Source organism: Crinia signifera, chromosome 5 (assembly GCF_055691185.1).
Source record: "Crinia signifera chromosome 5, ASM5569118v1, whole genome shotgun sequence".
Classification (NCBI taxonomy): Eukaryota; Metazoa; Chordata; class Amphibia; order Anura; family Myobatrachidae; genus Crinia; species Crinia signifera.
In genome coordinates this window covers 165487771-165505347 of record NC_139221.1, presented here as the reverse complement: position 1 = coordinate 165505347, position 17577 = coordinate 165487771, and the positions used below count along the sequence as shown (strand labels likewise).

The 17577-nt window shown below is 42.7% G+C and overlaps 1 protein-coding gene across 9 annotated transcripts in view; it reads left to right on the top strand.

The window, feature by feature from the left end:
* CTNND2 (catenin delta 2) overlaps positions 1 to 17577 on the top strand; it is a 444220-nt gene that overhangs the window by 404041 nt on the left and 22602 nt on the right. The gene's annotated exons all lie outside the window — the stretch shown is intronic.

Below are 17577 nucleotides of genomic sequence, written 5' to 3'. Positions count from 1 at the left end.
CTTCTTAGATGGACCAAACCATGTGCACTGCAGGGGGGCAGATGTAACTTGTGCAGAGAGAATTAGATTTGGGTGGGGTTTTACTTCAAAGTGAGACCTATATTGCAGTGTAAAAATAAAGCAGTCAGTATTTTCCCTGCACAGAAACAAAATAACTCACCCAAATTGAATTATCTGTCTCTCTGCACATTTTACATCTGCCCCCCAGCAGTGCACATGGTTCTGTCCATCTAAGAAGGAATTTGTCAGAAAGAGTGAACCAAAATAACCTTCATGGTGAGAGATTCAGAAAGTGAGAGATTTGGTTACAAATCTCCAGTTTTTTTAAAAGCAGCAATCATTTACATTGTAAAACCAGTTTAATTTTGCAGTGTAAATGATTTAAAAAAAAACCTGGAGATTTCTTACTAAATCTCTCACTGGGCCAGATGCACAAAGCTTTAAAAGTGGTCAAATGGAGAGTGATAATCAGCCAGCCAATCAGCTCCTACCTGCCATGTCACAGACTGTGGGCCAGATGCACTAAGCTTCAAATGTGATAATTTTGAGAGTGATAAACAGCCAGTCAATCAGCTGCTACCTGCCATGTCACAGACTGTGTTTGAAAAATGTCAGGCAGGAGCTGATTGGCTGGTTGTTTATCACTCTCCATTTTATCACTTTTGAAGCTTAGTGCATCTGGCCCACTTTCTGAATCTTTCATCCTATTCAATTTCACCCCTTTCTCGTTTGTCCATAATCTCTAACATGTTTGTTTGTGGAAATTGGAATTTGGCCGTATGTCTGCCTAGTCCTATACGGTCATGCGGTATTTCATGCCCTACCATCCACTAGGGCAGCGGTTCCCAATCCTGGTCCTCAAGTACCCCCAACAGTGCACGTTTTCCAGGTCACCCAGCAGGTGCACTGATTATTCAGACACATTTTAAAAGATCCACAGATGGAGCTAATTATAGCACTTGTGATTCTGTGTGGAGACCTGCAAAACATGCACTGTTGGGGGTACTTGAGGACCAGGGTTGGCTAACCACTGACCTAGGGCATGGAAGGAGACTAGAATAGTGTGCTGAATGCAGCGAGGCACCGTGCCCCTGAAGCATGGCAAGTGTAGCATGGCAAGTCAACCTTTTGACTGTCTACCTTGCCGTTGTTGACTTAATTCTTGTGTCAACCTTCCAACCCTGTCAACTTTAGCCATGTCTGCTTATTTCATGTATCGACCTCAGTCCTGTCAACCTCCAGTGGTTGACCCTATGCATGTCGGCCTAATAACCCGTCCTGCCATAACCACACAACACTGCACAATGAATTAACTGTTAGAATATCCCACCTCAGCTTCCAAATTTGATGTGTGTGATATTTTATTGCAATTTCTCTCATTTCTTATATACTGTATAGTTATTGATATTGTTGCTGCACTGTGAGAATGTGATGCACACGGACATGACAGAGCACCTACTTGTGCGATCATGTGATCAACGTTGCTGCAGGCCTTTTTCATGAAATTTATTTATTTATTTATTAACAGTTTCTTATATAGCGCACACATATTCCGCAGCACTTTTACAGAGAATATTTGAACATTCACATCAGTCCCTGCCCCAGTGGAGCTTACAGTCTATATTCCCTACCACATGTACATGCACACACACAGACATTCTAGGGTTTATTTTGTTGGAAGCCAATTAACCTACCTGTATATTTTTGGATTGTGGGAGAAAACCAGAGTACCCGGAGTAAACCCACGGAGAATATACAAACTCCGCACAGTTGGGCCATGGTGGGGATCGAACCCATGACCTCAGCACTGTGAGTCAGTAATGCTAACCACTACACCGTCCGTGCTGCCCTATGAATATTGTGGGAATATTGGGAAGTAAACAGAGAAAAAATATAACAATAATGAATAGTGATGTGATTATTCAGCTTCAGATGTAATGTATCTGTCTAAAAGCCATGCGTCACCTGAAAAAAAAAAAAAACGGAATCGTGACATTCATACAAGATAACGTTACATTCTTGCAATCACTAACGGGGTAACCTATTAGACCCTTTCATTTTTAGACCAAATTAATATCACGATTATAGATCCTGATTGAGACCTAGTAGCAATTAATCGCTAAACTCCCAGTTCTAGGCTGTGGGGGGGCGCACCCAGCACAGGGAAAGGCACCCCGCTCTCTGGGTCTTTCCATGTGATGTGCCCGCAAAATTTCACTAAAGTGTGAGTGCTTTGTTACACAATGAATCACCCGCACATCACCGGCTGCACTCTAGGTGCATAACCAAATGCATGCCGGCCATGTTCTGGGTTGCAGCAGCTGTGTGTGACATCACTCAGCTGTCACAGCCCTCCCCCCAAGCAGTCCAGATATGCCTGTTTTGTCCGGACTGCTCCTACAAAAAGCTGCATATTAGCAATAGCCGGTCAACCTCCCCTGCCGGGTTAAACTGTGAATGGCTGTGACCACAGTTTCAGGTTTTCCACATCTGCGCACATAGCAATACCAATTTCTGCACTTCTGCAGACACCTCGGAATCTGGCCCATAGTGCGATGGTGAGTATTGGGCTATCCTTATAAAGCCCCATTTTTCCACTGAAAAATTACCATTTTTAGACAATAACACATGGGACTCAGGATATGTTCGGAGGCTCCTATAATATGTTATTGTGGCTCTGAAGTGCTGCTTATCAGGGATCATGCTTAGTGTACCTGAGGCATAGTAAGCATAATCCCCAATAAATCCCGGCATTGGGTAATCAGCTACTTTGGGGCTAATAGTGAATCTGATAGCAGTAGTAAATTGCCGCTGCTAATAGGATTTCCCCCAAAATTGCATGTTATTACTTTGGTTAAAAATGACTATTCTCCCCCTATCCACCCTGTGATTTCCAGATGACTGATAGACAGTCAGAAGTCAATAGGTCAACACCATATATTCGACATACATATGGGCAACATTGTTAAAAGGTAAACACAAGCAAAAGGTCAACATGGCAATAATCTTTGGGGGGATTTTTTTTTTTTTACAATAATTTTTTACTTTGTCATACATTACCATCCAAGAGGACTATAATTAGGAATGGTAAAGTGTGCCTCGCAGATCGAGACACCTGACACCAAAGTATGGTGTGCAAAGTGGTACATTATTTGATGGCCCACATGGTCAGTTGACAACATTTACATTATACAATTTTCATGTGTTAACGTCTTTTTTTCGACCTTTTGCTTGTGTCGAAATTTTCCTGCATTGACCTTCTTCATGTTGACCTTTTGGAGTCAACCTATACATTGTCTACCTACAGTAATATACCAAACCCCTACCCTATCCAACCATTTACAATAACTAATCTTGCAGTATATAACTGCTATACTAGCTAGAATTTCTACTGTCTAACTAAAATATTTTGCTATATAAGTATTATTATACTAGCATTGTTCTAAAACAAACAATTGTAATTACCTACGTAGTATTAACATTTTAGTAGTAATCGAGAATATTTTTGGTCATATAGCTCTGTGCTAATGCTGTGCTTTTCTTTACTTGCCATTTTTCTTTTTCTCTTTGATTTTTTTTTATTACTACTGGACAAGTGCTCCAATATGTGTGATTATTCCTGCCCAGTGCAGTCCGGGACACATTTTGTGCTAAGGGGAACAGAGGTTGGATGGGGCATGTAAGAATTGCCAAAGTTCAATATGGTTATGTTTGCATAGAATGCTTCTAATGCTGACCACAAGACAGAAGTTAGGTGCCTCGCTCTGTGGGTGGTCCAGTTGTGGGTACTGTTGTGACCACTGGTGTAAAATGCGACCTGATCGTGATTCCAATTATCGTCTGTTTCTAATTGACAGAGTCAGTATGTCTGAATCCTTGGTATATATAGTCATAAGGGTGCTCTCATCTTTTCATGTTATTGCAATGAAATAAGCAGAATTCTATTTAAGCTTTTCAAGGAGAATATGTAAACCAGGTGCATACAGGTTTTATGTGTTGTGTATAAGTTTGACTTTGCTGTATACTGAACTTTGGATGGATGTAAAAACTTAATTTTGTTGCCCTGCTGTATTGGGGTAATAACAATAACATTGAATCTAAACTAATACTGTATATACAGTTAATGGAAAGCTACGGAAAATATTATTGTAAAAGTTCTTATTTCTTACTTTGGTGATATATACAATCGGGGCCTATAATCTTTCTCTTTCCACTCTATGACTAAGGGGTCAAATACTATCCATATTAACATCATAGATACTTTAGTAGCAGCGGTGAATACAAAATCACTGGAACAATCTAATATTAGTGCGGTGTGGAGGCATCCAAAAGGATCTCTTTACACAACCGGCAATCCTTCCCATAATGGTGGCCACATACAGTAGTATGGGGACGGCAGACCAGATCGGGAGTAAAAAGGTAAGCAGGAGATATTTATGATGTCTCCTGCATTCAATGTTCACCTGATTTTTTTGGAAATTGAGGGATAATGAATACATCTCAAAGAGTATCTAACGAAAAATGAGTTGTGGCTTGGCCTGGTAATATTAGGTAATGGTTTTGAATGTTGTTGTTTTCTTTCTTGTTTGAGATCCTATTTATTCAGTAGTTGTAAGCTCATTTTTCCTTTCACTATAACAAATGTGTTTGTAGCACTATCACACAAATCTCCCTTTTTGGTATAGGTTATGTCTATTTACATACGGTATACAGTAATGTTCATAAATACTGTACATGCTATTGTTGCACAGAAAGTTTGTCTCATTCTGTATCCTATGCCACCCTGCCACTGTTCATGTTCTTGAATAAATACTATTTCTGGTGACAAGATTGTCATTAAAAACCCTTTTTGTTACATTGATACATTTGTATTTTACTTTTATTTTTGTTAAAGATTAATTTTACAAATATATTTCTTGTGACTTTTTTTTTACTTCATACAAATACACAATGTTATTTCAGCATTATCTCCAGCCAGCAAACTTTTCAATATAAATGTACACAGCTCACAGCAAAACTACATTTTTTTTTAAATTATAACAATATTAATAATTAACTTCTAGCCCCATTCAAGGAACTACTTCACTTCTAAAACTTACTGTAACATTAGTGCAGCTAGCCTACTTAGACTGGGGGAAATTTACTAAGATGGGAGTTATTTCCCATGTGATGTTGCTATGGGGAACCAATCAGAATCTATTTATTTAGCACCTTCTAGAGGATAATAGATTGTATCTGATTGGTTGCAACATGCCATGTGAAATAGAACTCCCTTATTAGTAAATTTCTCGTTTTGACTTCAAATTGCAGTCTTCCCCAAGCATTTTGTCTATTGTCTATATTAAGATTTTAAGCTTAAAATGTAAATAATATTTGATACAAAATACCCTAAATGGAAATGAAATAATTAGTAAATATATCCCTAGGTGTCAACAGTGCCCTGCTCAGGTCTTCTCAGTTGTTTTCCTGCCACTTGCAATTTACGCCGTAGTCCTTTACATAGCTATGTTCTCAGACTTGTGCGAGCTTCTTCACGTGGCTCTTGTCTGACATCCATTGGCCTGCTATGAGCTGCCTTTAGGTGGGGTTATGCATCCTGTGAGCCGTGTTATTGGGCATGATTGATGGGGGGGGGGGGGGCACACATGATGCTCACTTGTATGAGAGCCATCATTGCTGCTTGTTTTTAAATTTTACAAATAGTCTGGGAGGAGGCAGCAATGGGCAGTAAAATATAGCGGTGGAGGGGGATGAGGTTGGTGTTGCTTTAGCAGTCGAGGGGGGGGGGGTCCTTATATGAAGATGGCAAATAATTTTATGCCATGGGGCATTTTGAGCACTAAAATTGCCCCTGATGAAACAGTGCCTACCTCAGCGCACAAAGACACACATACTTATATATTTATACAATCTGCCTAACAAATTGAAATCTTATCAAAGTGTCAAAGGGCAAAAGACAAAGGGGGAAACTTACTAAGAAGGTAGATCACAGTCGATCCACTGTACAAACGGGATTGGCTGCAATCGGACGAAAATGGGGCCTGAGAACTCAGCAAATTTACAAAGCTGCCGAGTTCTCAGGATCATATTTTTTGATGGTGAAATCATTTGTATTTGGCTGCCGAGTTTCTTGTCTAACGATCCGTGCAATGCATTTCTGTTTAGAAAATAGAATAAATAAATAATAATGTAAAAAAAAAGAACATTGGTCCGCCGCCCACTAGTATAACCAGCCCTGGGCTATTTGAACTGGTGCTGGTTTCAGAAATACAGGGCAAAGGGATTTTGGGTCCCATTGTATTTCTAAAACTGGTCCTGGTTATACAAATACAGGGAACAAAAAAAAAATAGGGGTCCCCCATATTTTTATAACCATCACTGAGCTCCAGCAGGGTGCCACACATGGGGAACACTTTTATACAAGGTCCCCTAGCCATGCCATTATCTCTGTGGCTGGTATGCTGTAACTGGGTCCCTGGGGGAATGAGACCGCCCAATAAAGGGATTTCCCCCAGCCAGGGCTGAAACCTAGGGGTATCTGCGCCACCGCTGGGCAGTGGGTGTTGGGATGATAGTAAATGTGTAAAAATATAAAAATAAATTATTGGGATTTGTTGTAGAATAACCAGTCCCAGCAAGCCTCCCACGCATGCAGTTACTTGATGAACCACAAATCCCAGCATGCAGGGCATTAATGGGCCCACAACAAAACCAATACCCAAATAAACACACACAGAATAAAGTATGACTTTATTACATCTATACATACTCCCCTATCTGGAGCCCATAGCTTTGGTCCACTTCTCCAGGAAAATCTCAATGTGGGCCTGTGGGAATAAAAATGTATACTTACCTTCAGTGTAGATTGCATCTTTTTCGGTCTATAGTAGCATCCCCAAAAAATGAATGTTCCGCCACAGGCTTTCATGTATTAAAATGACCTTTATGGTTGACCCTGTTTGACTTTGCAGTCAGGCTCATGTGCCGGTTCCCACCATAGGACTCCATGTTAAACTCATAACATGGAGTCCTATGGTGAGAACCACCCATAGGCTTACATGTTAGCCTATGGAGGAATGCAAAGCCTATTAGGTGTGGCGCTCCCCTGGAGCTCTGCCCTTATAGGCTGAGGGGAGTCCATTGACTGATGTCACCAGAAATCCCCTCAGTCTCCGGAAGGAGCTGCTTGTGCCATCAAAGTCATTTGATCATTGTGTCAAAATATGGTTTTGTTATGAATAATAACAATGTTAAAGACATTGCAGATAAATATAATATAGGTCTAATTTAGACCAACATAAGTTATGTTTACTGTATGTGTCATAGGAGCATTAGCTGCCAACTTTTTGTACATTGGACCTATCAAAGGAACCAAATCTGTTATTCGGCATCATATAAGTTACGACAGCTGTTTTATTATTACCTGCAGTGTTTAATCATTTGTGTATTTAAACAGATCAAACAAATCAGATTATTGAAACAAAAAATTGCAACGTGCCACTTTTCTATCAGAAAGGCATTATGAAAGGTTGAGCAAGTTTCTAATGGCAAAACATTTGGCATCCTGTAAACATTTTAAGATGATCAACCACATCCCTCCTAAAAGGGGTGGAGATCGCAATAAATTTTAGGGAGTGCTCCTAAATTGCCTGAATACTGTTACACCATTTGAACTTAATATTGGCTATAGCTTCAAATGCTATTTGTGTATCATGAGGTTTACTATGGGGGTTCCTCACTGAACTGTTTTTATCTGTGGTTTCTTTTGTGTTATTTTGGGTTGAATATACCTGTTTTAATTGGTTCTTATGCCCCCGTGACCTGACATTTGCCACTTGTATCATAACATATTAACATATTTGCCCTGCCATTATAATATCATTGCTTTGACAGATGTTTTCCTCAGCAGTTTTAATATGGCTGGTTTGTTTTTTTATATCCGTGCCCTATTTTCATTAAACCATAGTTTTACCTTTCTGCTCTTGACAACAACTCTAATTATTGTGTACACACGGTACTTTTTGCCTTCCGATGTTGACGATATAGTCAACATCGGATCGGAATTGGATGCAGATCGCAAGGGTTTTAACCCTTCAGATCCCAATCCGATTCCGATGCGTGTTCACGTATCGCAAGGCAGAAAGTCTTGTCTGCCTTGACTATATAGTGCAGATCTGCACTATATAGTCAGACTTGTATGCAAATCGGATGTGCCTTCAGATACTATCCACGATCCGATCGGATCGTGGATAGTATCTGAAGGCACATCTGACCGTGTGTACACACCATAATACTGCTTGTTTGTTGTTTTGATTAGCATGACAACACTGCTTCATTTCCTGAAGGCGACAGCATGTGTTTGCAGTTTTACTTATGTTTTGCTGTAAATATGACAGCCCCATGTCATTTCCGATTTTCCGGTTGTGGACAGTGTGCTGTTGTTACTAAAGTAGTGCTATATTACAATGCTGTATACTTTGGTACTGAAATTTGGACCTTATTCAGACCAGATCGCAGGGCTGCAAATTAGCAGACCGGGCAATTATCAATAGACTGTGTATGCATATAGTTATTATTGTAAATGCAGCTTCACTTCCAGTTCCCAAAGCTTTGATGCAATCTCTTGCAGGTGCATATACTGGCTGTAACAGATGAGCAAGATGTTTCTTAATTTCAGCAGGTGTACAGTATGCTTCTCGGTTACACTATGGGCCTTATTCTGATTCGGTCGGTGCACCGTACGTACGGTCCGTTTCACCGTACGTTTCCCGTATACGGACGGTGAGCGTAAGTCCGTCCACAAAACATCCGCATACAGACGGTCACAAACACCGACAATGGGGAGTGGCGTACACTTGATCGTACGCCACCGTATACCGACGGGTCTCCTCTTAGACACCGTTAACTGGCGTACAACAGAGCGTACGCCACCGTATACGGACGGGTCTCGTCCGTTTTCACACTGACATCTTCCATATAACTAAACATACGCCACAGTGCATAGACGGGTCTCGCCTTTTTTCCATGGAAAACTCAGCTTGTGTCACCGATCGTGAGAGTGAGCGTACATCCGTGCACGGTGGCATACCCTTCACATATATGGCACTGAAAATCTTGCCTTTCAACTATAATTAAGACAATTAATTAATTATTGTAATTGTTATTCAATAATTGTTTTCTATTAATTCAATTGTCTACCTTAATAAACACCCTAATAAAACCACATTTTATCCCTCATTACATGTATATTTATTATGTTCTAATGTTGCATTTTAATCACTGTCTATGTGTCCCCACATTGGTTTTACTTTTAAATAAAGTTGGTGTTACAGTGAAAAAGTTGACACATGTTGACTTCTGTGAATTGAGTGTCCTGGTTTTTAAAGTTTACAAAAACACTTACTGAATGGGTGTAGATGGTTATAAAATAAATACCTTCACATATGTAAGCAGGTCTTAGAATGAATCTTACCTAAAATTAAAACAACCTTTACATGTAGAGAAGTGTAGAAAGATATGCTTCCAATGTGTTTGAGGGCTGTGTGTGGCTTGCAGGTAGTGAAATCATGGTTTTCACTTAATAGGCTGCAGCATTGCTTATTACATTCAGGTGTAGTAATCAGCGTTAATTAGCAGACCCTGGCGTCCGCGCTCATGCGATACCTCTAGGGGTGGTCTGGAGCTATCTTTGGCGTCCGCCTGTTTTTGGCCCAAAATGCACGGTGCGTTCGCCGATCGAGCGGTTGTAACACCGTACATTTTTGGTGCACACCCCCTGTGTACGCCCATGTTTACGCCCAGTTTTCCTCATTATTCCGGCCGCTCCCCTAAAAACGCCCCGATGCCGCCCACAATGACCGTACTCTTGCAGACAGGAGAGACCCGTCCGTGAGCGGTGTGAGGTCGCCGCACCTGCGCATTGTGAAAGCTACGCATGCGCATTTGAAAAAAACCCCGATCCGCCCGTATAAGGTCCCACCGTATCGAGCAGAATAAGGCCCTATGTCCCGGCTGACAGGATGCCGGAAGTCAGAATACTAACTCCAGCATCCCGACTTGCCACAAGACTTGCGCCAGAAGCCCTACATCGATGAGGATGCAGGGAAGGAGGATTAAGCTGCGGAAAGGTAATTATACTTACTGGACCAGTCAGCCTCCCCTCTATTGGGAAGCTGGTGTCAGTATTCTGACCACCTGCATCCTGTGCACTGGTCATCCATATGCATTCCAGCCATGAGTAAGGTGCTTTGAGGTAAAAAAAATAGCTGTTGGGTTACTGTATGTATACAGTATGACAGGATGATTGGGTACTTTTTATCATGAAACTGTTTAGATAAGTCCAACTGTTACACACCCTAGAGTGTCAAAAATATACAGTTCAGAACTGCAAGTAAAATATATTTACATTTTAAATATGGTATCTTATATAATTAACAGTATAAGATATATTACATTATATTACAGTATGTCTGCAGAACAGATTGTTTTTGTTTTTACTCAAGAACATGTTTTTATAAATATACACATCACTGCCTTTTGCATATAATGGACACCACTACATCTGTCAACATTGCAGCCTCCCAATAAAATGCTCCACATAATTGTATGTAAGCTTCTTAGCCTTAATGAATTGACTCTTAGGTAAGAAGCACTTGAAGTCTTGTAGGTGACTGCTGGAAACAAGTAGGAGATTACTGCATTCAGCTGTCTTCTTATGTAAGTCAAAAAAGGTCACTTACTAATCACAGGATGCAGATTTCAGTACCTTCAATTTAGCAAAAAAAAAAGTGTATTTAAAGCTATACAACTACAAACCATCTCGGCCACTGCCTTGACCTTGTTTTTCAGCACCGACCTGATCCATCTAACTTCTCCAACTCTCCCTTACACCTCTCTTCTCTCTTTCACTCTCCCATCTCCTCCCCATGCCAAGACTCACCCTCACTAGACGCAATCTTGGAGTCTTCCAGTTCCACTATCCTATTCTTATTCAATACTCTCCTTTCTTTGCTATCCACCTTCTATATTTTCACTCTCCCCTCCTCACTAGATTATGTTGCACCAATCTCCTCAGCCCCCCATCTGTCATTCTAAACCCTAAGCCTGGCACTCCAAACTGGCTCGGTTTCGGCAAAAATCCTCATTTAATTACTTATTTATTAACAGTTTCTTATATCGCGCAGGCATATTCAGAGCTAGACTCATCTTCCCTTTCCACTGCTCTACTTCTGCCACTCCCCTTTAACAAAATCTGCACTGGTTCCCATTCCCCTAGAGAATCATATTCAAACTCCCCACCCTTACTTGAAAAAAGGCCTTCTCTAATACCAATGCTCCAATCTCCAACCTCACCTCCTAAATCCTCTCTCCCACCCTTTCCATTTGGCCAATGACAGTCGCCTTACCTTTACCTGGTCAATACATTCCATGTGCAAATGAAAGTTTTTGACTGTGCTGCCCCACTTAAATGGAACAAGCTCCCTCACTCTATTAGACTGTTTCTGATTTTGCAAAGCTTTATATGCGCACAGAAAACACACCTATTAATCAAAGCATAGCCTTCTGCATAATTTTATTTCAAGGATACCCAACCTGTAGGCTTTATGCCTTGGCTGGCCATAACTAACCCTTAAGGCACATATACACTTGGCGATTTCCAGCTGAAAATCGCTTAAAAAGTCGGCAAGTGTGTATGACCCAGCGGTGGCTCACTAGCGATGATGTGCGCTCCCGCATCATCGCTAGTAAAGACCCCCTTTGGCTGGTTTTACCAGCATTTCTAGCGATGATGGAAGGTTTTTCATCCATTATCACTGTGTGTGTACGGCAGCCGGGATGAAAGATGAGACACTTTCAGACCGGCTGACTGCTAGCGCTGTCACTAGTGGACTGTGAGGTGTGTGGCCTGCACTAGTACTTGCTTACCTGGTACACACGCCCCCACCAGTAATTAGTGCCTGTACCCTCCACAGCCAGTTCAGCTACGCTGTGCCACACGCATCCGCCGGGAGCATCATCAGGCCGCCAGAGGGAGCAGTGAGAGGAGACTCACTGAGCTCCCTTTAGAGAAGGAGAACCTACTGGCTGCCTCAGTAAAGTGGGTGGGTGTCTTAAAATAATTAGCATGACATTTTAATAATAAAATAAAAGACAAGTGTCGCTCTAGATATATATATATATCTATATATATAGATATATATATATCTATATATATAGATATATATATATATACTGTATGTATTCAGACATTGGTGATACAAGATCCGGTTTATGTGATCCAGGTCACTGTTTGCCACTGATTGAAAATCCTATTTCCATTATTGTTCATTGGGAAACTCTTTCCGGCTGGAATAAAGTCATCTCTGGCATACAGTCAATCCTCAAACAGGATACATCCCTTAAACATGTGTTTAAAGGATTTTGAAACTGTCCCCCTGATGAAGTCATTTATGACGAAACGTGTTGGGTATCTGTTTTTTGAAGATCTGCAATACGAAACCTGTGTCTGAAAATTAAATAATTATTTTTATCAAATTTTAAGTGTTGTCTACCGGATAATTGTAATCCTAAAGTGGTGGACATCACTGAGCGCACTCTATGGCCGATATGTAATAGGGTGCGATTTTTGGACTAGTCCAAAAATCGCACCATATCGCACAAAATCGCACCTTTCCAAATCGTATTTTTTGCCGCAAATTCGCATATGTAATGAGATGCGAATTTGCGGCAAAAAAGTGCGATATGGTGCGATTTCGGGCGCTTTTTTAGTCCTGAAAATGTGCGATTTTCAGTCATGAAAATCGGCACATTTTCAGTACTGTGCGCTGTGTTGTAAAAAAAAAAATAGAAAAAAACCGGCGTGCGCTCCCCCCCCCCTAAGCATTACCAGCCCCGGCTCAAAAAGCCGGTGCTGGTATCATAAAATCAAAGGAACAATCAAGTTGGGGTTCCCTGGATTTTATAAAACCAGCACCAGGCTCAAGGTCCGGCGCTGGTTCCCAAAATACGGGGGACAAAATGACTAGGGGTCCCCCGTATTTTAAGAACCAGCACCGGACACAACCAGCCAGCAGGGTAATGCCACAGCCGGGGGAAACTTATTATATAAGCTCCCGCGGCCAAAGCATTAACCCCCTGCTGGTCAGCATGGGCAGGGGTCCTGGGGAAGTGGGGACCCCCCCAATGAAGGGGTCCCCCCCCTCCAGGACTTACCAGCCCATGCTGATAGTCCGGGGCTGTCCTCCATGCCCCTGGGCTGTGGGCATGGAGCTGATGATTTGTGTAAAAAAAAGAATGAAAACTATTGTTTTACACTGGCGAACTATGAGTCCCAGCAAGCCTACCCCGCATGCTGGGACTTGGGGAACCACAAGTCCCAGCATGCGGGGCATTAACGGGCCCGCTGGCACTTGTAGTTCTGCAGTGAAAAAAATAGTGCACAAAATCACACTGACACCCTGTAAAATAAAACTTTAATACACACAAAACACACACACACACTGATACTTACCTACCTTGAGCCCGTAGGTCAGTCCCTGGATCCTGGGTCCGGGCTCCGGGGCTCCAGGGCAGAAGAGTCCGGTTCCGGGGCCTTGGTCCTGGTTCCGGGACTGGTCCTGGGGTTCCGGGGCTCCTGGCGTGAAGAATCCGGGGTCCGGGATCCGTGGTAGTCCCCAGGGGTACCTAAGGAGGCAAATCCTACTCACCTGCTCCCCGGCGGCGACCTCCGGTGACAGCGCTGCTCCAGACTGGTACCCGGCTTGCAGGACTTTGCCCGGCGCTGAGATGTTTCCTCCTCGCCGTCTCTGAACAGAATGATTTCTCGGCCAATCAGGAGCCGAGAAAGTCGGCTCCTGATTGGCCAGAAATCATTCTGAATACAGACGCCGACGAAGTAACATCTCTGCTCTGGATGCGCTGAGATGTTACTTCGTCGGCGTCTGTATTCAGAATGATTTCTGGCCAATCAGGAGCCGACTTTCTCGGCTCCTGATTGGCCGAGAAATCATTCTGTTCAGAGACGGCGAGGAGGAAACATCTCAGCGCCGGGCAAAGTCCTGCAAGCCGGGTACCAGTCTGGAGCAGCGCTGTCACCGGAGGTCGCCGCCGGGGAGCAGGTGAGTAGGATAAGTTTTATTTTACAGGGTGTCAGTGTGATTTTGTGCACTATTTTTTTCACTGCAGAACTACAAGTGCCAGCGGGCCCTTTAATGCCCCGCATGCTGGGACTTGTGGTTCCCCAAGTCCCAGCATGCGGGGTGGGCTTGCTGGGACTCATAGTTCGCCAGTGTAAAACAATAGTTTTCATTATTTTTTTTACACAAATCATCAGCTCCATGCCCACAGCCCAGGGGCATGGAGGACAGCCCCGGACTATCAGCATGGGCTGGTAAGTCCTGGAGGGGGGGGACCCCTTCATTGGGGGGTCCCCACTTCCCCAGGACCCCTGCCCATGCTGACCAGCCAGGGGGTTAATGCTTTGGCCGCGGGAGCTTATATAATAAGTTTCCCCCGGCTGTGGCATTACCCTGCTGGCTGGTTGTGTCCGGTGCTGGTTCTTAAAATACGGGGGACCCCTAGTCATTTTGTCCCCCGTATTTTGGGAACCAGCGCCGGACCTTGAGCCTGGTGCTGGTTTTATAAAATCCAGGGAACCCCAACTTGATTGTTCCTTTGATTTTATGATACCAGCACCGGCTTTTTGAGCCCGGGGCTGGTAATGCTTAGGAGGGGGACCGCACGCCAGTTTTTTATTTAAATTTCTTTTTTAACTATTTTTTTACAGCAGAAGCATGCACAGATCTCAATGATCTGTGCATGTTTCTGCCTAACTCGCCAGTCAGAAGCTGGTCTATTTTTTTTGCGATTTTTTTTAAGCTCCCATATGCGACTTTAGAACTCGCATCCTATTACATATGCGAGTTCTATAGTTTACTATGGGAAAACATCTGGATGCGATTTTCAGTGTGCCTGAAAATCGCATCTTTAAAATGTGCGATTTCGCGGTAAAAAAATGCGATTTTTACCGCGACTCGCATCCTATTACATGTGCGATTTTTAGAAAAAATGCGATTTTGGTCAATTTTGACCAAAAATCGCAAAAGTCTAAAAATCACACCCTATTACATATCGGCCTATACCTTTCCATTATATATATATATATATATATATATATATATATATATGGTACTTGTGTATTATCATGGCGCCCATCGCATCGCATACCATAAGGCATGCGATGTGATGCGATATTGCTCGATATTGTACAATGGCATACAATTTTAAAATTGTATGTCATTGTATATGGCATACAATGCCATACAATGCGATGCGATTAAAAATTGTATAAGCACCCTAATGGGTGCTTACAATGTTAAATGCACCCCCACGCCACCCCCCACACACACACACACTATAAACGTGAACCCGAAGCGTGGCGAGCGCAGCGAGCCAGTGAGGGGCGGCGGTATGCGTCCTCCGACCTTTTCATACCCCCACTATCCACGTAGGCGTGGAGTTGAGAATAGAAAGTGTGGTGAGCGCAACGAGCCACCGAGCCCGAAGCGTGGCGAGCACAGCCCCGCGAACCCCAGCGAGCCCCGCTTTGGCCTCGGTGGCTCGCTTCGCTCGCCACACTTTCTATTCTCAACTCCACGCCGATGTGGATAGTGGGGGTAGGACGCGTACCGCCGCCCCTCGCGAGCTCGCTGCGCTCGCCATGCTTCGGGTTCACGTTTATAGTGGGGGGGTGCATTTAAAATTGTAAGCACCCATTTGGGTGCTTAAAAGCACCCTTTAGGGTGCTTATACAATCTTTCATCGCATAGGGGGCAAAAATCGCGTCTAATAATATTAATGTACAAACAAGTATTACAAAAGAGTATACCCGCCTAGTATTTATAATCCTTCATTAATACAAAAAAAAAAAAAACTAACAATAGGAATCAAAAGCAAGAATAAATAAGTATGTTGGCCGAAACGCCATAACCATATTGCCCTGTCCACTCATCAGAATCGGAAGTACTAAGAGCCTAAGTGAAGTTTTGGGGTAACTAAACAGAAACACAAATAAAAGGGGGGGATATATATATATATACATACATACACACACTGATCGGTATAATATGTAATAAACAAGTAATAAAAAGACAGAGAGGAAAAAGAGAAGGAAGAAGAGAAAGAAAGAGAAAAAAAAAGAAAAAGGGAAGAAAAGAGGCCTAACAGAAGTTGGTGAAATGGTGGAGGATCCTCAGATTTCCAGTGCTTGGCAATTAAGCATCTTGCCGTGTTCACTGCTTCTGCCATCTTCTGGTAGAAGCACTATTACAATTCATATACAGTAAATAGGCAGAGGTGGGTCTATCACACCAAGACCTTTCCTGCCGGGCGAGGGAAGTTATGCATAATTCAGTGTCCTGCTGTTTGATTCTTCTCTCCTCCATCCTACCCTACTGTATTTCTGTATTCTCCCACTGAAGTTTAACAACTTTTACAACATTACTTGACTATAATAGTACAGTATATTTAAATAGGGCAAACTATATTTTTGTTGATGGAAAACACGGGTGAAATGTAATACGTTTACGTTCCGAATTTGTGACTTTTGCGATTAAATCGCCAAAAACTGACGAAATCGCACATTTTCTGAAAATCACACATGTAATAGGGTACGATTTGCTGTAGAAAAAACACACATATTGAAATAGCGATTTTTAGTCACACTTCAATTTGCATCCCGATGTTTTACCATTATAAAGTATACAACTCGCAAATGTAATAAGGTGCGGTTTTTGGTAAATGTTACCAAAGATAAAAAAAAAAAATAGACCAGGTTCTGACAGGCAAATTTGACAGAACCATGCACAGATCATTGAGATCTGTGCATGGTTCTGTCTTTAAAAATGTGTAAAAGTAAAAAAAAGTGTAAAAGATGGCGTGGGGTCCTCCCTCCTGAGCATAACCGGCCCGGGCTAAAAATTTAAAAAAATGAAGTGGGGTCCCCCCTCCTGAGAATAACCAGCCCCGGGCTCATTGAGCCAGACCTGGTTCCAAAAATACTGGGGACAAAAAGTGTAGAGGTCCCCCATATTTCTGAAACTAGCCCCAGACTCTTGGACCGGTCCTGGTTCCAACAATATGGGGGTCCCCCATATTTTGGAACCAGCACCGGGCTACAACAGCCTGCAGTGTCATGCCACAGCCGGGGGACACTTTTTACATAAGGTCCCCCGGCTGTACCATGACCAGCCTTGGACGGGGTACCTGGGGGAGTGGGGAATGCCCCAATAAAGGTGTCCCCCCCAGGCTTCACCCATCTATGGCTGAAGCCCGGGGCTGTTACCGGCATCCATGGGCTGTGGACGCCTGCCTGATAGGGTAAAACACCCATACCAAACATGCTTTATACAGGTGAACTACAAGTGCCAGCAGGCCTCCCCCGCATGCTGGGACTTAGCGAACCACAAGTCGGTGGGTCTTGGCGAACCACTTGTAGTCCACCTGTAAAAAGAATATTAAAATAAAACACACACACAGAAAAGTACAACTTTATTACACACACACACACACCTCAATTTT